Source organism: Drosophila persimilis, unplaced genomic scaffold, assembly GCF_003286085.1.
Source record: "Drosophila persimilis strain 14011-0111.01,24,50 unplaced genomic scaffold, DperRS2 tig00000000-arrow-pilon, whole genome shotgun sequence".
In the NCBI taxonomy this organism is placed as follows: Eukaryota; Metazoa; Arthropoda; class Insecta; order Diptera; family Drosophilidae; genus Drosophila; species Drosophila persimilis.
Genome location: NW_020825288.1, coordinates 16,880,532 through 16,905,417, shown reverse-complemented (window position 1 = coordinate 16,905,417; position 24,886 = coordinate 16,880,532). Strand labels below are relative to the sequence as shown.

Below are 24,886 nucleotides of genomic sequence, written 5' to 3'. Positions count from 1 at the left end.
TGGGGCAGGCAGGACAGGACCCCTTGCAAAAGAAGAGCAAACAAAGTCTAATCAAATGCGACAGCAGCTGCCGCTTCCTTGGGGCCACTTTCAAGGCTGTGCTGTGTGTGTGTGTTCGTTGATGCGTGGCTAATATGCCACTGAGTGGCGGCGTGGGGCACGCCCCCCATTTGACCGAACGGACAACTGCGTGACGGTTGGGGCGTTACGGCGTTGCGGCTCATCCAGCTTCTCAGTACCCCAGCATCCGTCTAGATTCCGTCCGTTAGCTAGGATTATCGAAAGGGCGGCCGAAAGTGGCCCCCACTTTTTGCTCAGTGAAGCGTTGAAGCGGTGACCGAATCAACAGCTGCCAAACGCTTGGCAAACGCAAATTTATAATATCTTTGTGCTATTCGCACGCTTTTTATCAACACATTTCACATGTCATTAGCCATGGTCCAAAAGAAGACGGTCCTTGAGCAGGAAAAATGCCACTAATCTTGATTTAAATAGATCATCAGATGGGCAAAAACTTGGAAGAGATGCCTCTCTATTGGGGGATCTTTGAAAATTTGACATTTGTCTGTTGTTTGTGAGGTTTTTGGAGAATGAAAAGCTTTTAAATTAAGAAGAACGCCAACGAAAGACAGCGCTCATGCCACAAATGTGTGGCGCTCAGAGACCCATTTGAAATATTAACAAAGGGCACAGGCGACGGCGATGGCGATATAGGAGGCGTTTCTACCTGGAGTTGCACTTGAGCTGACAGTGCAACATGTGCCAAAGAGAGTTGGGGTGGGGCACTGCCACACATGCCACAGACAATTCCGCTAAAAGCTTTACACCCATGGACAGTGCCGTGCCAGTTGCCAACTTGCGAGTCAAATTAAACGCTCTCTCTCTCCCATGCTGCACACTCGAAAAGCGCTGGAGGGGATGTGAGTTTTATCTTTGCCACGCCAGCCACAGCCGCCGCAGAGAGCGGGTCGCTGTGGCAGTGGAAAACGCAGCAATGCGGCTAAGCATCATAACTCATGCGCCAGGCATCCGTGTGCTTGTCACTCAAGAAGCGTGAAAAACCTGCCAAGATGCTGCCGCCGAGGAGTCATCTCTGGGTTCTGCTTCTGCTGCCTGCTGCCTGCTGCCTGCATTATGCAGTTCCCAGTGTCCCCAAGCACTGGAGATGCAGCAGCAGCAGCAGCAGCTGCCGTTGAATGCACTTAACATGTTGTACCATAAAATCGTTGCAGCCATATGCCCCGTGCATATTAATTTGATGGCACTCATATTTATGCCAAAGCAAAACCAAAACCAAAGCCAAAGCGTTTGCCATTCCCCCGTTTCGCTGTCGCTCTCGCTGTCGTAGTCGCTGCTGTTGTTGCGACATTTTTTGACAAGTTGCAGTCAGAGTTGCAGACACACTCAGAGTCAGAGTCAGAGTCAGAGGCAGAGTCACATTTGCAATGCAAGCAGCAAGAAGGGGCAACCAAGGAGCAGCTCCTGGAGCCAGAAGCAGCTGTGCGGCTGCTGCTGCTGCTGCCTGACACTGTTTTGCATATGGACGGAGGACAAGTGCAAAAAAAAAGCTGCCAAGCTGGCAATAGACAAACGGGGCAAGGACTCTAGGACTAAGGACATAGCCACAACCAAAACTACAACTTCCACTCCTCCAAAAACTGCCCCGCGTTCGGGATTCTTTTTTCTTGTGGGTGCAGCAGCAGCAGCAGCAGCATTCCACTTTAATTATTTCAGCAATGTTGCCGCCGCCGTTGGTAACGACATAAAATTTACATACGCAATTTCATTGTTGCCGCAGGATCTGCTGCCCGCACCCCCGAACCCCCACCACCACCACAAGAATCCCCCACCGCATAACGCATTTTATATTCAAATTTTTTTTGCATCTGCAGTCTGGCCACCAGGACACTACAAATTCTATTCTTCCTTTTTTTGTATTTTGTTCGTTTCGTTGTTTCGTTGTTGTGTGTTTTCCTTGTAGCTCCAAGGATTGTTAGGGCTGCATCGTAATAATCGGCTGTAGGAGAAAGCGGCATGCAGCCGTTTAAATTCTCTGTCGATATAAAAAGCATTTATCCAGCAGTAATACTCATGGAAAACACGGACTAGTTATGGCTATGGGCTCTCATAAAGTGGGCAGAACCAGTTCGCAGTTCTGGTTGCTGTTAGTGGTGTTCCTTGAATTCCTCCTGGAAGGTGGAAAGGGGAAGAAGCACCCTCCAAGGACCTGCTTTATTATGCATGTTATGCAGAAGTTTGTGCCCCACCCATGGCCTGGCCACACGGCGATGTCATTGCACGCTTGAGCAGCAAATTGTCTGAAGGATGGGGGAGTCTTGTCTTGTCCGACAGTCAACAGCTTTTAGGCCTCTTTTCGGGCCGCGTTAAATGTGGCGCAATAATGAGCCGAAATATTTGCATTTCTTTTGGGCGAACCCAAACGAAACGAAACGAAATGCAATAAACTGCCGAAGCGAAAAGCGAAAGCACAAATAAGAAGTAATCAGAATTTCAGATTCGAGCCATAAAATGAGAGGCGCTGGCAGAGGGGCAGCGAGAGAGCTAAAAAGGAATTAAAAAGTGTGCTAAATAATTCATTTTTGAATTAAAATATAAATCACTTTCACACCATTTTGTCGGAGTCCGGGACATTGGGCGTAGACCCAGAGTGTTTCCTTTTTTTCCAGGACACTTGTTTATTTTATTACGCTTTTTTTTTGGGGAGTGTACGCCCCCCATCGGGGGACCGCGGGACAAGCGCCATGCAAATGAGCGACCCGACCCGCGCGTATAGCGAAAATCTTTTTAATATAAAAGTGAATTACTTTTAGCAGCGATTTCCGAGTGTGTCCTGCCCCCACCAGGACCTCCATTAAAATTGACGAACTGTAAAGGAGGTCCTTCACGCCCGCCCAGGGTCCAGGGACTGGCCATAACCGTCTCGGAGCCTCGACAGGCAGGCAGGCAGGCAGGCAGGCAGGATAGGGAGGTCGCGCTCCTTGGGTTATTAGGCAGCTTATTATCGTGTGGCACAGTCTGGGGCATCATTATCGAGTGCTTTGCGGCTATATCCTGCGCTGCCCTGTGCTTCTAGCAAAAGTAATTTTAGTATCCTACGCATTTTTTAATAGGATTGTGTTTTGGGGAATTACCTGAGAAAGGACACAGACATCCCCGCGGGAGATCCAACCACAAGAAGGGCGGAAAGAGCGGAAGGAGGAGGGGGGGGACTGGGACAAGCACAAGCGGAAATGAAAACGGCAATGGGCACTTTTAATTTCTCAAAATGGCAACTCACTGACATCCGTTGCGCATTCGATTCATTGATTTAATGCAGAGCAACAGCAAAAAGACCACTGGGATCTGGGATCTGGAATCTGGAGGGCTTCCTTTCATTACCCTCCGCTCTCATACCCACACCCCCATCCTTTTGGCCAGCCTGGCAGCTTAAGAATTATTGAGACTTGTTGCAAGAGTTCATACCGTGCGAAATAATTCAGAAAAAAGCTATTGGCCATGGCTTTTCTACCGTGTCTACCTTTCTCACTGTTGCATGGTCCTGGCTACAGGCTTCTGGCTGCTGGCTGCTGGCTTCTGACTCCTGACTCCTGGTTGCATGGCTCTGGCCACACTCTCCACTTTTCTTCTCCTCTCCTTTCGGTCGGTGGCTGCCGTGTCATTTGTGTTCTGTGAAATATGCATTCGATTTTTTACACTACAGCATTTCGCTTATCTTTCGACTGGCAGCCACATCGCATGGCCACATCTTCACTCCCACTCCCACTCTAGGGAGAGGGAGAGAAAGAGAGATAAAGAGAGAGAGAATATTGCGCATAGGGAGCAAATATCACGTATACGCAATGTTTTGGCTTGTTGGGGTTTTCTTTTCACTGCAAATTAGCTGGTAAACCCCCTTTGGGGTACGGGGGATGCTGCTGCTGTCTCGAAGAGTGTGATAATTTACTCATTTCATGTGCTATTACGAGTAGTTGTTCGTTGAGTAGGGGACGGAACAGTGGCTGTAAATTGTGTGTCGCCTGTTAGGGGGAGAACGAGAACTTTTTCCAAACTCTGACCGAAGGCACTCCTTCAGCCTTTAGTCTTCAGTGGCTTCCTCTGTTTTATGTTTATATTTTCCCCGGTTTTCTCTCTGGTGCCATATTTATCATATCTCACTTTTGTGCCGGCTGCGCCTTGTGCCGCCTCCGTTTTCCATGCCATGCCTCTTCTTGCCTTTCCTTTCGTTTTTTTAGTTCACTTAAGTTTGCTGCTCGGTCTGCTCTGGCCGGTCTGCTGTTCTCTTCACGCTATCTAATAGCTGGTACTCGGCTCTTGGAAACGAGACCGAGACAATGGCTTCAGCATCTAGCATCCAGCATCAGCACTTGCTGCACTTGAGTTGCTCTTCCTGCGGCATCCTCTCGCACACGGACATGGGGCAAGAGCCACTGCTGCTCTTTTCATGTGGCAGGACCCCGGCTGTGACCTAAATTTTTACCAAATTGGATAAATTTTTCGCATTTTCGCTGTTCTATTTTTTGCAGCGTTGCGACGACGTCGCCGGCAACGAAGGCGACTCCCATTGTAGTTGCTTTTGTTGCTCCTCTTCTCTCTCTCGCTCTCGCTCTCTCTTTACTGTTGTTGCAATTTCTCGCCACATTTGATTTATCTCGCCTTATATACAACATCCCGAGGAGCATCATATACATATGTGTGCCCCATCTTTCCCGCCATATCCAGAGAGCTCTTTGGCTTTTTTGGTTGATAGTGTTTGTTGCTTCCGCTTTTGTTGCCGGCTACTGCCTTTGCCACTTCTCGATGCTCGTGTTTCTTTCTGCTGCTGTGTGAAGCGGTGACTCACCGCACACGGAACGGTGGCTCTTCTTGTGCTTGTTTTGCCACTTGTATCTCCAGAATTGAATCTCGCCCAGTTGCCATCTTTGTCGTTAGATACGAGTATCTGCAACAACTACTACGAGAGCTGCTCGCTGCTTGCCTTGTCGTCTGGCTGGCCGCAGCGCTTTTTATTTGATGTTCTCTCCTGCTCCTACTCCTGATCCTGCTGCTGTTGTCCTTTTTTTCGGTCTGGGCTACGTGTTAGGCATAGTAGTTGGAGGACTGCTGTCGCCCCAAGGCTTTTAATCATGATTTACGAGCGGACGAGACAAACAGGAGACAGGAGGTAAATATAAATGGAATTTTAAAATGTGATCTGATTTAATTATGCACGGGGCCAAAGGAGTCAAAAGGGAGGACAGCCTCAACGTTATTTATATGTATGGAGATGTCCTGTTCGGGCGTCTTAAACTAGAGCACATCTGTTTATCTGTGTATCTGTATCTGGCAACGGGCTGAGAAAGAAACGAAAGACAATCAAATGAAGCGACTATCCTACTGTCCGAACAACAAAAAAGAAATCTCTTGCAGTGCATGGGAAAATCATTATCACTTTATGCCAACAAAGTTAAAGGAAATTCCTCAGAACCCTTGTCGATTTTCCTTTAGCTTTCTCCGCCTCCCCCCGCTCACCGAACAAAATTCCAACACAAAACTATTATAGCAATCTGTTCTTCAAGAGCTTCGCTTCCCTTTCATATATGAAACGAAAACAACATTCCTGTAACAACAACCCTGTAAGCCCGCTCCTCCTCCTTCTGTCCGGAAATTTCTCTCGTCATTTTTTGCCAGGACTCCATTTTATACTTTTTGTATGTATGTGTGTGTTTTTGCTGCTGCTGCTCCCCTCTCAACACTCGCTCCGTTGCACTTTGTTAAATTGCAGCCAATTGGCCATGGCGTAGGCCATCCCGACAGCCCGACAGCCAGACGGCCAGACAGGAGCCAAGAGGGCTTTCAGAATTTATGCGCTTTGTTGTTTATTAGCCATTGCGGTCAGTGTTTTGTTGGCAGGAGGCAGGGCAGGGCATCTTTGAAAATCAAATTCCAAGGCGAATGTTTTTGGGGGGGCATATCTTCGAGGGCAGAGCCCAAAAAGGCAAGAAAGGAAAAATGCCATGCAAATAGCAAAGAGAACAATTTCAAATGAGACATATTCAGCCCCCCAAAAACCAAAAAAAATATCCACACAAAAAGCCCCGCAAACCACACAGAGACATACACAGCGGGAGACAAATACAAATAGGAGGCGATAACACAAACACACACACATACCAAGTACACACACATTTATAGGCAAATATACATGTATTTACAGTGGGTCCCCGAACATCAAACGTTTTGCGAAAGCTGAGAACTAGGAACTAGGACCTCCCGCACGAGCATCCCTGTCCTGATGATGGCAGGAGTTTGTTTTTCTTTGCCATCGTTGACATCGTCAGCATCGTCATCGCATAGTCAATATGTTTTCATTCAATTTGGTAAGCATTTTCATAAAAATTTGCCCCACAAGAAAAACATTGCGCACATATGTATGTGTATGTAGCAATGTGTACGAGTGGAGGGAGTATGTAAGAAACAGAGCTCCAATCCCTAACGCATATTCCCCATTCCTTTGGCAATAGGAAATTATGCGAAATGTGGTCTCGATTTGCGTAAACAAACCGGAAATGATGTGCCGCCCGCCTGCCGTCCGCTGACCAAATGAACGGAAGTGCTCCCTCCCTCGCTGCCCCGCAAAAAAAAGGGCAACGCAACCCAAGACCTCACTCCAATCGCCGACCTCCAACCTCCGACCGCAACTGTATTTATATTTATGCATTTATTTATTTGCCAAAAGGATCAGTCGCCCCACCCCCATTGTGCGTCGCCCATTATGCTAATTGAACAGTAAAAAAAAAAATGTATAAAGCAGAGAGGAAACCGTCGAGCAATCGAGGAACTTTATAGGCCCAGCGCGTGCTCGGGGTCTCCAAAAAATGTAGGTCTAGCAGAAGTCATAAAAATTTTACTCGCAGCGCGCATCACGGACTCCAAAGAAAGTAGAAGGAATGTAAATGTAGCACAGAGATATCGTACGCTCCAAAGCGTAGATGAGGCACTGGCAATGGCCAAAAATATTTTTAATAAAGTTCATGGTCTAAGCAGCTTTACCGCTGACCAAACGGCCGCCCTAGCAATATAATTAGAGGCCGGCATCGGCATCGGCATTAGCATCGAGCCTGGTCCTGGTTCTAGTGCTGGTCCTTTCTTGTTGTTACTGCAAATTGAATTAGTAACCAGAGCGGCGGAAAGTGGACAGGCAGCAGAAATCCTTTTTGCTCTATTTGCCACCCACGTGCCACCGCTCTACCGTTCTACCATTTCATGCCATGCCCCTTCGTGGCTACGTGCCGGGCAAATCAAAGGCACAGCCAGGAGCCAGGACCCCTAACGTAAACCGCAAATGGAAATGCAAATTTCCCGCGGTTACCGCGACTACAACGGCGACCGCAACCTTTGGCCCCCCCGCCGCAGCAGCCTCGACTGCGTCTGGAGCCGCGGCCCATTGCAGCAATTTAATTTCTTAAGCAATTTTCATAATCTGCAGCAAATTGTTTCTGAATGCTGGCGGGGCCCAGGACTCAAGGCTCGAGGCCCAGAACCTCTCTTGCTGCGGACTGGCCGACTGACTCGTTAAATTTTATGCAGTTGGCGGCTGCATTTGTGCCACAAGCTGCCATTGAGGCAGCCACTGTGCCGACGCCCCACGACGCCGCCCCCCCGCACAATTTCGTAATGCAGTGGAGCAAAAGTTTTTGCTATTTTATATTAATTTTCCAGGCCCAGCAAGGCAGCGCCCTTGATGTTGACTGTCGACTGTCGGCTCCCTGCCTTGCCCAGCCGCCTGCTGCATAATTTAAATGGCAGTTCAATCCTGGCCGAAAAAGCAGCTGCTGAGAAAACGATGTCCTGCGTACAAAAGCTAAAAGTTATCGGCTTAACTGCAAATAATAATAATAATCCCCCCCAGTAAATCTCTCAAGCCAAATTATTTTCACCAAAAAACCAAAAATAGAAATACATTTCCATTAATGTTGCATGAGTTGTGGAATAGTTTTCTAAAATGGAATTTCCTTAGCTTTGGGCAATGCATTTTCCAGCAGCACTTTTCCACTCTTCCACTCTCTCTCCAGGGCCGCCACTTGGCAGCTTAGCCAGGCAATTGTCTCATTCGCTCTCTCTCTCTCTCTCTTTTTTTGGGTTGGGGGGGAAACTTGGCAGCTTTTTGCTACTTGTGGCAAGGCACTTAACAAGTTCCCACGCCGCACAGTGGCATACGGAGTGCAGCTAATTGCTCCTCTCGCCTCTCTCTGGCACACACAAAAACCAATTTAAATGCCCGCCCGCTGGCGCCAAGGGTGCGAAGGGGCGGGGCGGTGGGGCACGTGATAAATCAAATTTGGTTGCCTTAACAATATTTGCACATACGACACCCGAACAGAACAGAACAGAACACAAATCAAATCAAATTAAAACATAAAGTCAGGCAGTTGCGTGTTCCCCCCCCCCCCCCCCCCCTAGAGTACGGGCTTGTGTGTGGCAAGCGATGCCCAGAGGAGGGGATGGTGGATGGGGATTGGGGCCTCTCTTTTATTATTCCATACGCATGCAGCTGCCACACGTTGAGGCAAACGCGACGCGTTTATGACGCTGACAGAATTATGAGGCCTACATGCGCTGATTCCAGATTTCCGATGCCGCTGCCGCTGCCGCTGCCACGCTGGTGGGTCCTTTAAATATTTTTACGCAGATAAACTAAACTGTAAGCCCGTGCGGCAAAAACTCGCAAATGGATTTTCAGCGCAAAAATCACAAAATCGCAAAACGTGCTTCACATACTTCTACGTCGGCGGCGTGGGGCGTGGGGCATGGGGCATGCTGCATGGAGCATGGAGCAGCGTGGGAGGCGAGACTCATCATAAATACATCATGCCGGAGGATGATGGGGATGCCACACACTTGAGACTGTGAAGCGGCTTCTGCTGCTGCCGCTGCCGTGCTGTGCTGTGTCACTGCCACCTGTCTATGCCAGCATGTCACGCGACCTGTCGACCGAAGAGCATAAGCTGACATTTTTATTAAAATATTTCCGCAGTTTCCAGCATTAACTGTGGCGCCACCATCGAAGAGGGAATTGTTGCTGCTAATTTTGGGTTTTGTCTGGTCTTTTCGTTCTTTTCCCTTCTCTTCCCGTCCGTGGCATGCCACTCCCCACACGCAATCTTGGTCAAGTTTCAGTGCCCCATCATCGTCAGGGCCTGATGATCTTTCGACCTGGTGCCACACAAAAGACGTCGGGTAAGTGCTCCTTTGTGCGCATTTTGCACCTGCCTTTTGTTTGTCCCATCAATGGACAATCACCGCCCGCGAGGGCGCCCTCCTTTGCCATTGTGTGGCATTGTATTGTATGACTGTCTGTGCCCCATGCCTCGCCTCCCCATGTCAACTACTCGCACAGGTAGTCGTAGTCCTGTTCTTGGACTCGAACTCCTGTTCGCCTCTGGTCAGACAGCTGGGACAACAACGACTCCGAGCAATAAAATTTTAATAAGCCTCAACTGGCATCCTGCTAGGAGTTTCCAGTGTTTCTGTCCTTGGGCTAACTTGCGCGTCAGTTCTTCCCTTTCTCCCTCTCTCCTGTCAATCCGATAGAATCCTGAACTGCCAGTAGAAGGCTCCTATTGTTCGACATGTTGCTGCATATGCATACTCGTGCTCTTATGTGGCACTATTTGACTTTTAATTACCCAGGAAATGTCTAAAGCTATTTCACTCTCCTACAATTCTACTCCGCCAAAGGACCACTTCAATTCGTGCCTCGTATTAATGCCCCAAACAGCTGCTGGTGCTGCTCCTGCCCCAAAGTACATTTGGTGGCTGCTGTGGTGAGGACATTACGTTGGAAGTGCTCGAGCCGCCTCCACACACGTTTCTTTCCCCAAAGGCACATAGTTGGAGCCAGCTTCCGGTAGGTTTCAGGGGTGTGCTCTAAAAGGGGTTCTGTGTTTGATGACAAAACCAATTCTAATTATAAAAAAAACAGAAAGTTCTCTATCTGATACTCATCACAGGGAAATAGGACACATTCTGTCCGGAAATACCCCTCCCCCCTTTTGGGGGATCATGGCTACGCTCCTCGTAAGCCCTTCACGGGCCCACGCACACCCGAGTGACATATTTGGTTTTCGCCAGAGTTTGATGTATAAATAAAAAATCAAGCGTGACGAACACACAAATTCCATGCAAAGTAAATTTTCATGTTTCCCGGGAAAAGCGGCACCAAATAAAACACGAAAAAAGGAGGAAGGCCCCATCGAAGGGCTAGAGACTGGGGTCTGGCGCCTAAGCCTATGCAATATATTTGTTACAGGCAACACCTATAGGTGTTTGTGTGTGTGTCTGTGTGTGTGGGGCAGGATAAAGCCTTTGAAATCAATTGAAAACAGATATTGCCTCGGATGATGCTCTTCAAACAAAAAATCCGAGTTACTCGCTAGAGTAAGAACTTAAGAGACACCCAAAAAAGAGAGCCTGAGAATCGATAACTATAGATTTACAAATGAATACCACTATATTAGAACGGGGAGTGGAGATTGTAAAAAGAAAGAATGTATTTCATACATATTTATCATACAAAAAATTCATTTTTAAATACATTTTTTAGTATTTAGATTATTAATATTTCCTACAAATTTAATTTAGTTTAAATATGGGTTAGAGTTTTTAATAAATGGTTACTTCAAAGTTAATTAATGTTAAAAATGTTTATTTAATTAAATATGTCTCTTTTGTATCCTTATAACTTTACCATTTTTGCTCTGCGTGTATCCTTCTTGGAGATGAATTACTTGAGTTATTGTTTGAATAATTAAAGCCGTTTCAACTTTTATTTCAAGTATTTACATACTTGAAGCGACCCTCGAGAGCATTTATTTATTCGACCTGATAGCAAATATATATTCCACCGTCTGTCTGTTTGTCTGATTTTAAATGAAAAGAATTCCATATGCTGTGCATGTTCCTGTTTGCTTTAGCCGCCACTCGATTCGCTCTACGTTTTTTTCCATTTTACACTCTACAACCAAGTCCGGGAAGGAGGGCATGGGTGCGGGGTACAGCAGCTGACGCAGCAGCAAATCAATCAAATCAAAGTGGAGTTGTTTGATTCATTTGTTTGGTGGGAGTGGAAGAATGGCAAAGTGGGAGAAAGGGAGAAAGATTCCGGTGGTTTGTGGTGGAAAGAAAAATCAGAAGAAAATGCAGTACAATGAAGAACAAATACGGGCGCAGACAAAGAGCAAACAAACACACACACACAGAGGCACAAAGTGGCATAAACTAACTAAATAACAGTAACAATAACTTAAGTGTATTTGTGTATTAGTGAGGGCATCGTCAGCTGCTGTTGCTGCTGCTAGTACTGCTATCTGTGGCGGGGTCAAGCCAGAGCGTCTCCTGCCCCCAATCTGTGTATTTCTTCTCGTTCTCCAGACTTCAGGCGACTGTTGCAAAGTTTTTATTTATACACACGTTCCGTTCCCTATGTGTGCAACACACGGCAATGGCAATGGCTACAGCTACAGCTACGTTTCGTTTCATTCGTTTGTTTATTTGTTTATTTGTCATTTGCTTTGTTCCGTGCGCTCTGTGGCAATCTATGCTACACTGCCAGTGCCACTGCCACTGCCAGTGCCACTGCCACTGCCAGTGCTCGTGCCCCTAAATTGACTATCCAGGCAACCGGCAACACAACCTCTCGATTTTCGAGGGAAAAAACCAGAGAGAAATGTTAAGCTTCTGGGTGCCCACAACTATTGATACCCTTTTGTGTGAGACATGAAACTATAGAGTCTTGAGGTTTTGTTCTCCGTATGATACCCTCTGGGAAGGGTACACAAAACAGAGAAATCCCATACAATTGTTGAAGCGCACGTACCGCACACACACCCATCGGTCAAAGGGTCGTATACGTAACGTGGCATATCTTTGACTGGGAGAAAGGGGCCCGTCGCTGACCCTAGTCCTGGTTTGTGTTTGCAATCAGCCGCAGTGAGTGGACCGCCGCGTGGCCAGGCGACAAGTGCCACCACCACCACCGCCACAGCCACCGTTACCGCCACCGGCACACACACTCCACTCTCGTGGACTGAACACAGAGTCACATACACAAGTTTCGATACTTTTAATTATTGCGTACATGACCGTAACGATGTAGCAGGACTTTAGAGAGAAGATGGCCAACGGGCAACGGGCAACGCAGGCAACAGCAGGTAACGATGCTGCCCTCTCCCACACTGCCACACGCTTAGTGCACGTATTAATCAGAGGACGAGGACTGTGGCAAGTTTTTCGGTTGGACCGTGGCAGCTCTTCGAAGTTAGCTTCCAAGAATTCCCACTCCCTTAGACCTCTCTGTTCTCTGTGTTCTCTGTTTCGTATTTGATTCTTGTTCTAGTTTTTGGGACAACACAGAACTTTGGCTTCATTAAAAATCAGAAGACGTTTCATATTTTGAAGAACGTGACACTACGTGAATGAAATCCCAAAAGGTTGATGCCACCCTCGGTGGGAGGGGGAACGGCAGGGGCCAACCACAGGCCTCACAATTGATTGACGCATAAACAGGCAATTAAATACAAAAGAAAAGCAGTTGCAATTGTTGGGCAATTTGCACGCTAAATGAATTTCCACGCACGCATTTCAAATCAAATTTGAGGAAAATTTAATTTCTGCCTCTCGCTTTCATGGATCGCCGGATATATACACACACACACAGACAGATGTGCACGAAACTATTCACATATGTGGCACAGATGTGTGTGTTTGTGTATGCGTGAGTGGGTTCCGGCCATGTGGGGCACGTTTCAAGATTTGTTTACTTTGTAGCTCCAAGCGCCAGCGGAGAGGAGCATAAATAAATTTCTATAAATTCTTGCACGGCATTTCATTTGCCATTTGTGCCACTGCCACTGCCAGTGCCAGTGCCAGTGCCACTCTGCCACTGCTGCTCGTTGTCGTTGTCCAAAAATTCCCGAGCAGTCAGTCGTCACTGGGTTTTTGGGGAGCAGTGCTCCTTCACAGGGAGCTGCCAGGAGCAGGAGCAGGAGCTGCCACTGGGCTCTGGCTTATTTATTTATTCATTCGCTGCGCTCTCACCCTTTTGTCTCTCCATAAGTGTGTGCCTCTCTGCCCCAAGTGTGTGTGTGTGTGTGTGTGTGTGCGGTGCGAGTGTGTTTGCTCGCCATTTTCTGTATGAAAGGATTTTGCAGAATTTAACAAACAAACAAACCGAACACAGTAGACGCAAAGGAATCGGGAGGCCCCAACAGAAGACAGCAGCAGCACGCACTGCGACCGTGCCCCACACACGGTCCTGCCTCTGCCTCGCCGGAATCTGCTGCTGCTGCTACCGCCTGGCTGCTCATAAAGTTGACCCGAATTCATGCTAAACCTCGCCTCTGTCGCTTCTGTGTGCAAATAAATAAAGCAACAAGATGCAAAGGATGATGCCCCGCCACCCCGCACTCGATTGCGACTTGGTGGCGACTTCCAAATGCTCTTATCCTTCGACGATCCTTTCACTGACAACCCGTTACGGATAATCTAATTGAAAACAGAGTCAAAAGAATTGGACAACCGAGATAAAAGGCAAAGCCCAACACATCTAAAGATTTCCCACGCGGTATGTGTCCATGTGCACATGCCACCAATTGCCGATGATTCCACCTTGATGACAAAGTATCCATGCTTCCGCTTTCACTGGCAGAGAATCCCCAAAAAAAGGTTATAGGCATCTTTCGGGGCAACAAATGATGGTTACAGTCGGAGACCCAATCGATTTGTGGGTGAGGGCTTTCAATACGTTTTATCTGTGCAAGCAACACTCGTGCTCAAGAAATTGCAAAACCGAAAATAAATAAGATCCGATTTATGTTTGGGGAAACCCCCGCACCAATCACCCAACCGCCCCACAAAAATATATAAAGGGGAAAATCAAAAGGAAGCAGCAGAGAAAACTCTTCAACAGCTTCCGTGTTTATTTATAGACGCTCAAATAGTTCGCTTAGACAACATAAGACCCAAAGACCCCACAGCGTCCACAGTGGGCCATCGAAAGGACTTTTATCATTCCATTCCCCCCGCATTTTCAGGCCGCAAAATTTGTATTTGCACTGTGGATTTGTGTTTTGTGTGTCGCGCGCCGTGTGGCAGCAGCAAATTTTTAATGAATTTACAAACCAAAGCCGAACCCTGAACCCCTGAACCCCTGAAGCCCTGAACCGAGTGAAAGGACAGCCCGGACTCGGGCTCTCGCATTCAGCAACGAGTTCGTGTTCGAGTCTCATTTTATATTCAAAACACATTCGGCAAATATTGATACCCTCTCCGTAAATTGTTTAAAATGCGCAATATCCCCAACGTCAATAGAAGACAAATTGTGGAACTAAAAGCAGCAGCGTACAACGCAAATCACGCAGCTTTTAAAACTTTTCGTTCTGCCTCCCGCACCACCCCTCGGGACACTGAATGGAGCCACGCGGCGTATACTTGATTATTGGCAATCAGCCATAGTTTCGATGTACGCTCCGCCCAAGAGCCGCTATAATTAAGGCCTTGCCTCCTGCCTCCTCCCTTCTGCCTTCTGCCTCATTCCTCAAGCTTCAAGCTAATTATAATTGATGCCAATGTCGGAGTCGATTTTTTAGTTAAAACTTTACACAGAGCGAGTGGCACTGCCACACCAGAGAAATGATTAATTATGGTTGAAAAGTTGCACGTTAAATAAAGGGATGAATTTTGCTTTTAATGGGGATCGGATATCGCTTTTTAGAGCACGCTACATTAAATGGAGAATCCCTCAAAGCATTCTACGACTGGCAAAAGTTTTTCGATTATCTATGAGTTGTGGCAAGAGATACTCGTAGAATGCCACATACCAGATACACGCTCACACCCATAGACTCAGACGCTGACACAGAAACACTCTCAGACAGAGACCGATGCAATGAATGTTGAATTCTCGTTAGAGCACACAATGTGGCAATGTGCCTAAGGGATAATTTAGTCATTTTTGTTATTGTTTGCAAGTCAGAGAACATTGAGTTTTAATTGAAAATCTTTGACTGTACAATGTACATGCGTGCACCCAAACCCTGGACTCTGTGCCACATTCTTCTGCCACTTCTCCGGAGGAGCAGCCGTAGGATGAGGCGAAAACTTTGATTGATTTATCTGTCAATATGCAGGAGGCAGCAGTAGAAAGGCAACAATGTTTCAAATGCACAAAACATACCAAAAGCCAGAGAGAAAGTAGACAAACGAAAGTCTGCTGCAATGCAAAAATTGCAATTGCCAACTCAACCGAATTTACATGAATGCTCTAGCTCTCTGCTGCCTGTGTATTCTCTGTGTATTCTTCTTCGACTCTTCGACTGAGGCAGGATCTGCCATCCATTTGGCTCCTTACAGCCGCCATCGTCTGTCGGCTCTCGTCACTGTCACTTTTCTTGCGTTCAGGACTCTGGTCAAGCGCATGTTTATGCAATATTTTTCGGGCCAAGACATGCAAAAATAAGTATGTATGTACATACACGTAGATGTATGTTTGCTTGATCGAAAGCCTTTGAAACAGTAATGCGTAATGATGGCCCCAGCCCCAGACATTACTTAAAAGTCATATGCTTCGGTTGCGTAGAGGGAGGCAGAGAGAGAGAGAGAGCAAAGCACAAGAGTACAACAGCACAAACCCATAAACTTGCCACATTTGCATAAAATGCCCTGATGCCTCAAAAAAGCAGAAAAGCAGCAAAGCAGAACGATAGAGCAGCACAGAACAGCAAAGCACACACCACAGGGCAGGGTTCGTAAAAGTCTCCTGGCACAGAACGTATTTCACCAATAAATTGAGGAAATGTTTAGCCATGTTGGCCATGCCCCATCTTTTCCTGTACTTGTTCCTCCCTCCCGTATGCCTTTTTCCCAGGCGGTAGTGGCAGTCAGTCCCATGTTTCCCATAGTTCAAAAGCAATGACTTGATTTTTGATTTTACCCCCAGAAATCGCTTGTTATTTTTGGGGTCTGCGCCTGCACACATCCCCATGCGACGCAGGGCCTGCCTGTTGAGTGCTGCCTCCTGCCATCTACATGGCATTCTCGAGTGAATGTTTGCTAGAATGCAAAAAGGAAATCCAGCATTTGGACTAAAATGTTGAATAATCATTTTGCTACAGATAGGATCTCTGGGGTGCAGCTGAAGGATCCGCTCTCTCTCTCTCTCTCTCTGTCTCTCTCTCTGTTTGACCATAAGCCCAATTTAATTGAGTTTCAGTTAATCCTGCAATCACGTCTAATGCGTTTCTAATTAATTTTAAATAAAAACCATGCCTGAAAGACATTAAAGTAGAGCCATCCAAGGAACTTTTCCTTAGATAAAATCCGTAGTCCGTGCCTCAAATAGTTTTAGTGTCAGGCGTTGGGGTCGCGGCGTGGCTCAAATGTAAATGCGTGTCTAGCCTTCGATTAATTCATTATCCTTGGGCTCCCAGAGGGAGAGTGCTCGTCCTGCCAACAACGACAACTGTCAATGTTGTAGTTAAGGGCTTAGATGCGGCATTAGGCGTCGATTTAACACGACCCCATCCATAGGGTCCTGCCGAGGACATCCCTTCCACTCGGTTTCCACACCCACTAGAAGTTTGTGTGTGTATGGCGCTAAGAGCGCCTAAAAGCGCTTCAGGCCAGAGGCTCAGGCTTTGGCCAACTTATGAATGCGCGTGCACACACACAGATACGACACATACAGACACACACACAGATACTGTGAGCCACTGTCACAGCGCTGATAAAATGTGAAGCGGATTAGGCAAGGCGGCGCTGCTCCACGCCGTGGCACAATCAGTAAATGGCACTTGATTCACTGCGCAAGTGGAATTTTTGATAACTTTGCCGCTGCCAAGGGGAAAAGTTGGTCAAAAAGTTGGCCTTTCAGTCGCTTTAATGCGTATAAATGCTTATCTGGTGGGGCTCTACGACTACGAGTGTGGGTGTGTGTTGGTCTATGACTAGATGACGATGGCTATGCCATGCCTTTACTCGTACTTTACTTCAAGTCTCAAAGCCAACTTAAATCCACTGAAAGGCCTTGGCTTTGCTTCACGTGCTGCTTTTCTTTCCATCCATCCTCAAACTCTCTCTCTCTCGCTTTCTGTTCTGTTCTGTTCTCTTTTTTGTTTTTCGAAGTTGGCAAAGTTTTTAGCCCCGAACATTTGCGCCTCAGAGCCCACTCCAACCTACATATACACTCGAACACTCGAACACACGTACACACATATCTATACATAATTCAACAAGACGCTGGCACACACGTCACACAAATGTCGCCAAAAGCAAGTCTCAATGCACGCCATCAATCTTTGGGGTGGTCGCGTTGCCCCGAATCTTAGTCCCCCGCTCTGCCACTCTCCCGCTCTGCCGCTTCGCTGTGTCGCACAATTGAATTATTACATAGGGTCGAGGCAGACGTTTGGGCCATTTGGTACTCGATTTGGTCACTTAACCAGCAGCCAACGAGGGGACAAGACAACACCAAGACCGAAAGCAACAGCAGCAGAAGGGGCAGCAACAACAGCAGCAGAGCGGGCAGCAGCAACATCAGCAATGTAGCATCAACTGCCACAACAACAACGAGAACAACAGTCAACAGGGGTGTTGTGTGTGTGACAGCGGCCACCAATGTGAGGACGCAACACGCATTTGCACCCATGTTTATGTATCTTCCGCCTCGCCGTGGCGCCTTTCAGCTCGTGTAAGCAGATCATGACTCCAAGGATACTGAGGAATGGATAATTTTCATTACTTTAATTTCATTACATTGTTTTTGCTTGTACACTGTCAGAGGGAGAAAGGAAAAAATAAAGCTTTTCCGAGAAATACGAGTAGCAGAATCCTCAGGAGATAATCTTCCATTTTTCCCGTGAAAAAATCAGTTTCTATATAAAAAAAACCTGCCAGATCAGTCGCTATGGATCCTTTGCCGGCAGAAACCAAGGCCATGAAAATGATTCCCGAGACAGAAACCGATTGGCAGACGAAGATCGAGGCATGATATTTCAAAAAGAAGATATTTTTCGTCCGCCTTCCATTCTTTTTTGCTGATTTAATTTTGCATCTCTTGCATCTCCCAGAAAATTTGTAATTCCCAAAGCATGAAAATGGTGTTCCTGAATTCTATTATCAGAAAAATATTCGGAAAGATTTTTCCAAGCTTTGTCTTTGGCAGCAAAGAGGCCAAAATTGCCAACACACTTTCAGTATTTTTGGCACTTGGCTTAGTGACCCATCCCATTCGACTTCCAGTTGGCCTTCAGTTTTGGGCTTTTATTTGATGATTGGTTGTTGTTGCTCCTGTCGATGTCGATGTCGATGTCGCTGTTGCTGTCATGTTGCCCTCTTCTCTTCTGCGTTTCTGGGCAGCAAATTAAAACAATTTTAACAGCTACTTTCGATGTCGTTTGTCGTCGTCTACGTTTTGGCCATAAATAAAACATGTCAACCTTGTTATTCCTGCTGCTGCCCCCAGCCAAAGACAGACCAGACGTTCTAGACCCGTTGTTCTGCCCTAAAGGCCAGGTCTCTGTTCTACACATTGTTATTGGCATTGCCATTGGCCTTTCTGTTATTGAACTATTTACATTTGTTGCTAATTTACGACACATCGCCTCTGGGCCTCTTCGGCTTCGGGCTGACTCTCTAGGCGTTTCGGCATTGGCATCAATGAGGCCTTAAACCAGCCGGCAAATTGTTGTTCATAAATAAATATGCCGTACATAAATCCCTATGCTATAAATAAGCGAGAACAGGCGTAAAGCAATTTATAGGCATTGATTTTCCGTGACTCTCCGGACACACTCCATTGATCCCAGCAGCAGCAGCAGCAGCAGCCGTCCCGGAGGAAAAGTGACAAAAGTCTTGAGTGAAAGTGAAACTTTCTATTGGTTGGACCCCACCCCCACTGTGTCCATTGTGCCCAATGGCGGGGGTTAGGGGTCAGCCGCAGCACGTTGTTCCTGCTGTTGCTCCACTGACACTTATTAGATAAGTTTTTTGGTGAGTTCCGGACCGTGTCCGTGTACATCATTTAGCCATTTGCCATGCTGCTTCTTTTGCTGGGGCGTCTTCAATTTTAATTGCATGCCAAAAATATCCGGGTGCCAAGGGACTTGCCTCTGACAGTGGCCTCTTGAAATCCCCAGCTAAGCCGCCCCAATAAGACTTTTTATTGTCTTAGCCGGGCATTTAAATTGATCAAAAATGTAGCAAAAGCAGTGCCAGAGAGCAGAACCTGAGCCAGAGCCTGAACCTGAGCCAGAGCCAGAGTCCGACAGTCTGCTGACGATTTCATTCAATCTATAAGTAATTTCTTGGCAATTTTTATCACACAGCCCAAGGACGAAGGACGAAGGAAGAAGCGTTGCTAGGGAGATGAGCCTGAGACCACCCACGTGATTTGAATATTTTTCCAATAAACTTCAACAGCTTTTCAACAGTTCGAAAAGGGGCAGGGGCGAATGCCTATGCCTGGCACTGCTCTTGGTGCTCGTCCCCGTCCCCGTCCTAGTCTTGTTTTCATTTACATATTGGATTTAAATGCCCAGGATTTCCTTACTGTGCTCCTCCACTCTATGTCCTGGCTGTCCATGTCCAGCTGAGTGTTTTTCCTGCTTTGCTTTGCTTTCGTTTGGTTTGCCCTGCTTTTTGCTTGGTCTTTGTATCCGAGAGAGCCTAAGCTTAATCGAATTTCCCGCAAATTGGCAATAAATTTTAATTTTGAAAACGATTCCCCAGCGCTGATTGAAGTTAATCAAACGCCAGGCCGCCAGGCCGCGAGGCCACAAGTTTTTAAGCCTCCGTTTTGCAAGCCGCAATGGCTTTCGGTTCATGTACTCCATTGTCCTTGTTGTACGCCGGATCATCTGCCAGGGCATTGCACTCCGCCTTGCTCCGAGCACCGTGCACCTGCACAGCAGAGCGCCGCCTACTCCGTCGTACCCGAAATCCCATTCAATTTGCAGCGTGAAAGCGTGGCGCTTCTGGCAAAAAAACTTAGCAGCAAACAAGTTGCAAAGAGCAGAAGGCAAAAACAAGGCTTATTTACCTTCGGTCAGGAAGGGTTCTTTTTTCTCCATTCCCTACGGCTGGAAGCACTGCTGCCTGTGCCACGGCTGCTGCTGCTGCAGCAGCTGCAGCTTTCGAAACTACTTCATCAATTTCATTCAGCACAACGGCGCCGCTTTCCCCCCCCCCCCACTCTATCCCTCTCACGCTCTTGGCTCTACTTTTTTTTTTTTTTTGGGCCCATAATCAAGTTAAAAAGCATTGGCAACAAGAAAACCCCAACAACAACAACAGCAGCAGCAGGAAAACTAAACACAGACCAGGGGAAAAATGATGTTTTAGTTGCTGTTGTAGCCGGTTGCCAGTTGTTGGTTGCTATCTCTGAGAGAGAGAGCGGACACAGACCTGGTTCTGGACCTGGAAATGGATGTGGACGTGGACGTGGAGCCATGATGATGCCAGCGATTACGCCCACTTTTGTAGACGCCATCCGCCCAATGTTTGGGCCATGCCTTGTCGCCTGTCTGTCTGTCTGTTTGTCTGTTAGTCTGTCGCTATCCTGTCGCAAGCCTCCTACTACTACTACTCCTACATTTTCCATGGAAATGGATTTGACGAGGCATGCAGCACTTGCAGAACCAGCGTTTTGACACTAATTTCATTTGCGTTGAAGCACTTTTTGTGGCCATCCCCGTCTCGGAGACGAGACGACTGCTGCGGCAGCATCGGAAACAAAGACGGTTGCACTGCCCCCAAAATAAGTTGTAATTGCATTGCACTACATTTAAGTTCAATTTGCGAGCTGTTTAGCAAAAACAGTTGCCATACAACTCCCCACCACACAGATGGCTGATGGCTGATGGCTGATGGCTGTTGGCTGTTGGCTGACTGCTGTATAGCTGATGGCTGATGGGCTGATGTCTGAGTGCCTTGCCGTTTGCCTGAAAGAGTTTCCAAAGTATTTATTTATTTTGCACGCAGCAATTCCGTTTGCCTTTCGAGTTAACTGAAAACTGTAAATGGTTTTTAGAGACAAACGAATGAACGAAGGCACAGACAGACAGACAGACACTCCGCTGATGGCTGCCGCTTGCTAGAGCTTAAACCATGATGGAGAGCTCTCTACGAGTATCATCCGAGCATTTTCCGTGTTTAAGTTGCTAGGATATATTACAGTAGAACCTTGTCCGCTTGCTAACCTTTGTCTGAATGTACCTAATTTTTTTTTAAAACTCTGAGTTTCGGAGGATAAAGCAGCTTCAAGAATCATTAATTAATTTAATTGGAGCCCAAAAGTTCTAATATTTATATATATTTCATATTTAAATGAAATATTTTCTTATTTAAATTCAATATACTTATTTTAAATTTGAATTTTGGTATAGATTCTTGAAAAACATATGAAAATATATTGTGGTTCGGGTTGAATGTAGTATAAGGATTTCTCCATCAAACAGAGAGAAAATAACTCTATTTAGCGGATATCCTATGGTCTAACCTCGATCTTCCCTTAAGCAGAATTTATGTTGTGAAATTTTTCACTTCCATTCAGCCGATTTATCCCAAGGATCCCTCCTCGTAGGTGCCGTATACCGTACTCGCATTCCCATTACGTGTTCGATATCTTCACCTGGCAGCCGCAACAGTTAGAGCTGTAAGCCACACTCCTCAAGGAAATCACCCTAAGCCCCATGCCATGCCTGCTGCCCCTATGCGTTTCCTATATGCGTATCCTGGCGTCGTGGAGTCCTGGCGTTCTGGTTGAATGTTTGGGTCGTTTGGGTGGGGGCGTGGTGTGGCCATTCTCTCAATCTGACAATCGCATCGGCAATGCGTGTGTGTGGCACGCTTTAATGCGAAATTCTGATTGCGCTCGAATGGCTTCATTTATTTTCGCCACGGAGAAAAAATCCGAGCAACGCGCGAAAAAAATGTGCGGAAAAACTGCGAAAAAGAAAGCCAAACGAAGAAAAACAAACACGACGAACGACAGTTGTACATAATATTTCACTTATGAATGTGTGCGTGCGGCATGCCGCCCCTCCCCCACCCACTGGGGCGTAGGGGAGGGCGGGCGGAGGTGCAAAGTGAAATGGATGAACGGCATGCGTAACGCTAGAAAATTTGTTATAGCAATTTGAACTGTCAACGAGAAACCGAAAAAGTAAATTAGGAAACATTTGAAATTTAATTCACTTGCGACCCACAGTCCTTGTGGGGCACACATATGATGTATCTGTGTGCGTGTGTGTGAGATCTTGTGAGTGGCAGCATCATAGTCGTGGAGCAGTCAGACTGGCTGGCTGGGAGTGCGAGTACGTAGTAAGTCTGGCAGGTGACACCGACACCTCCTGCCGACACAGACACTTAAGCACAGTAACTCGGGCAAAAGCAGCCAGAACCACTGCCAGAGACCCCACTCATCCTCATACAGTCACACATGTACACTCACACACACTCGCACATTGAGAGACATGCAAAATTAGGCGAGTGTCACGAATTTAAAATAACTTTTAATTCATTCTTGATGAACATATGCAAACGTTGCTCTTGCCTTGTGAGTGCCACACACATGACTGAGACCCCCTTTTGCATATGTAGACATGTGTGTGTGTGTGTGTGTGGTTGCCACGCCTCTTAAGTGCCACATAACTCGAGCTCAGCATAAACAACCGCACTCGCATAAATGTTCGTTAAACTCAACAGACACCAGCAGCAGCAGCAGCCACAGCAACTGGGACCCAGGGGCTCCAGCTACCAGGTAAAGAGCAGCATCCCACTCCCACTCCCCAGCCACCAGCCACCCACCTGAGCCACATAATTATTTAGTTTCCAGTTGGACGGAAATTGTGGCACAGCTACTTGGTGGCAGGGACAGGTATAGTATGAGTATGGGCCTTTGGGCCTTTGGACCACACAACTCCTTCACCATCTTCGATTGTCATAAATCAACACGGACTCACGGACTCACGGACTCACGGACCCTCACGGCTCAAAAATGGATAGAGAGAGTGGATCGAGGGGGAGGTGGGTGAAGTGTTGTCAACCGATTGTTTGCCCTTGGCATATGTTCGCTCTGATGCCCAATGCCCAATGCCCCATCCCCCCATGCCCATGCCCCCCTATGACAGGTGCAAGTTTTGCAAGCGACCCACTTAGCGGAGAATTCAAATTTCAGTTTCTGTTTGCACGACGCGTCGGACAGCAGGAGGACAGAATTTCCAGTCCAGTGACGAGCGAGCGCGAACTCGTGGCAGAATAAAAGTTAGCGTAAATTATGCGGCACCGTGCGCGCCCGCTAATAAAAATAGAAAAGAGCGAAGGAACTGAAAACAAAAACACGATACCAAAAAGAAAACAGAAAACAAACAACGAGAGCCAGAACCAGAGCACAAAATGAAAGGCCATGTAGTATGTACACCGCTCTGTGGCAGAGCCAGTGCATTGAACTGGCTGTGGGTGCCCCACCGTGCAGCATCTAAATGCGATACCAACCTTATTGCGGGGAGCAGAGCAGAGCTCTTTCAGATCCTTCCAGCAGCAGCCCGGCCGTATGGTCGGTGCTCTACGGGTTATGCTTTCTAATCCACGCACGTTTTGCTTTTAATATTTATTTTGCGCTTTTTCACACTTTTGCACACTGTGGGGGGGACAACGCACTCTCTTACACAGACACCGCACAAAGGTTCGAGGACTTCAAAGGACTCCCTCTCTCTCACTCTGTCTGGAGGCAGTTCCTGGCAGACTTTGATTATCGATGGCTGCTTATGGATGGGTTATGGGTTTTCTTTTCGTATGCACGGCGAGTGCCGGCGTACAGTTCATCAATGCAAATTGACACTAAACCACGGAGCATCGGCGGGTTATCTTTGTCTTTGTTTTTGTTGTTGTGTGATGTGTGATGTCTGATGGACATAGATATAGATGTGGATGTAGATAGATGCCGGCATACATTCACTCGGATCGTGTTTATTCTATTGTTTTTTGTAGTGGGGTAGTCCCCTGTGATGCGAGCACTCGAGTGCCACAATTTTGTGTGTGTTGGGCAAATGTTATTTAATTATTGCGAAACTCTGCTGTTCTTGCTGCTGTTTACTTTTGGGGCATGGCATGCCTTTTTGGGCTCTCTATTTCCCAGTTCCCAGTGGAAGCCGAAGCGACAGCTGGATGGATATTGTACCCGTTACACTAACCGAACCGCACGAAAGACATTTTCAAACTGATTTGCAGTCGATGTCGAACGGTAACGAGCGCACAGCCGAAGCATGCGGCATCCTCGGAACACACACGGCGAAAGGCATCCACGAAGACGACGAGTCCTGCGAAAAGTGTGGAACGAAACGGAACAAAACGGAAATGGCACTTGGACTTGTGGATGCTGTGTGCTGCTGTGTGCCACTGCCATATCGTTCCCCGACTGATAAGAGACCCAGCTGTGTGCGTGTGTGGCACTTAACTTGCAACATTGACAACAATTTATTTTTTGCACGTTGCTGGCATTTAAATGTTTTTGCTCTCTCTGTCTGCGGATGGAGTGTACGGTATGGCACTTTTTTAATCACTTAAAAATTTATGCGCGTCTTTTTTTTGTTTTTTTTTTCGACACGTGCGTGTCAAAATGTTAGCGTCAACGCTGAAGGGTTAAACATCACATAGCGAGAGATAGAAGGGGAGCCAACAATTTGTTACCGAGTTTATTACAGTGACAAACAGCAGACCAGGCCAGTCAGAGCCAGGCCGAGAACTGCACGCGCTAAAGACATCACGCAGCGATATGCAATGGCAGAGTTAATGGCATATAATCCAGAACGAGTCGAAACGAGGCGAGGCGAGG

General features: G+C 47.0%; 1 protein-coding gene across 1 annotated transcript in view; it reads right to left on the bottom strand.

The window, feature by feature from the left end:
* LOC6587616 overlaps positions 1-23,643 on the bottom strand; it is a 56,841-nt gene extending 33,198 nt beyond the window's left edge. The window contains exon 1 of the mRNA XM_026994747.1: positions 23,548-23,643. The gene's annotated coding sequence lies outside the window, so the exon portion shown is untranslated. The remainder of the gene's footprint in view (positions 1-23,547) is intronic.
* Between the last annotated feature and the right edge of the window lie 1,243 nt (positions 23,644-24,886).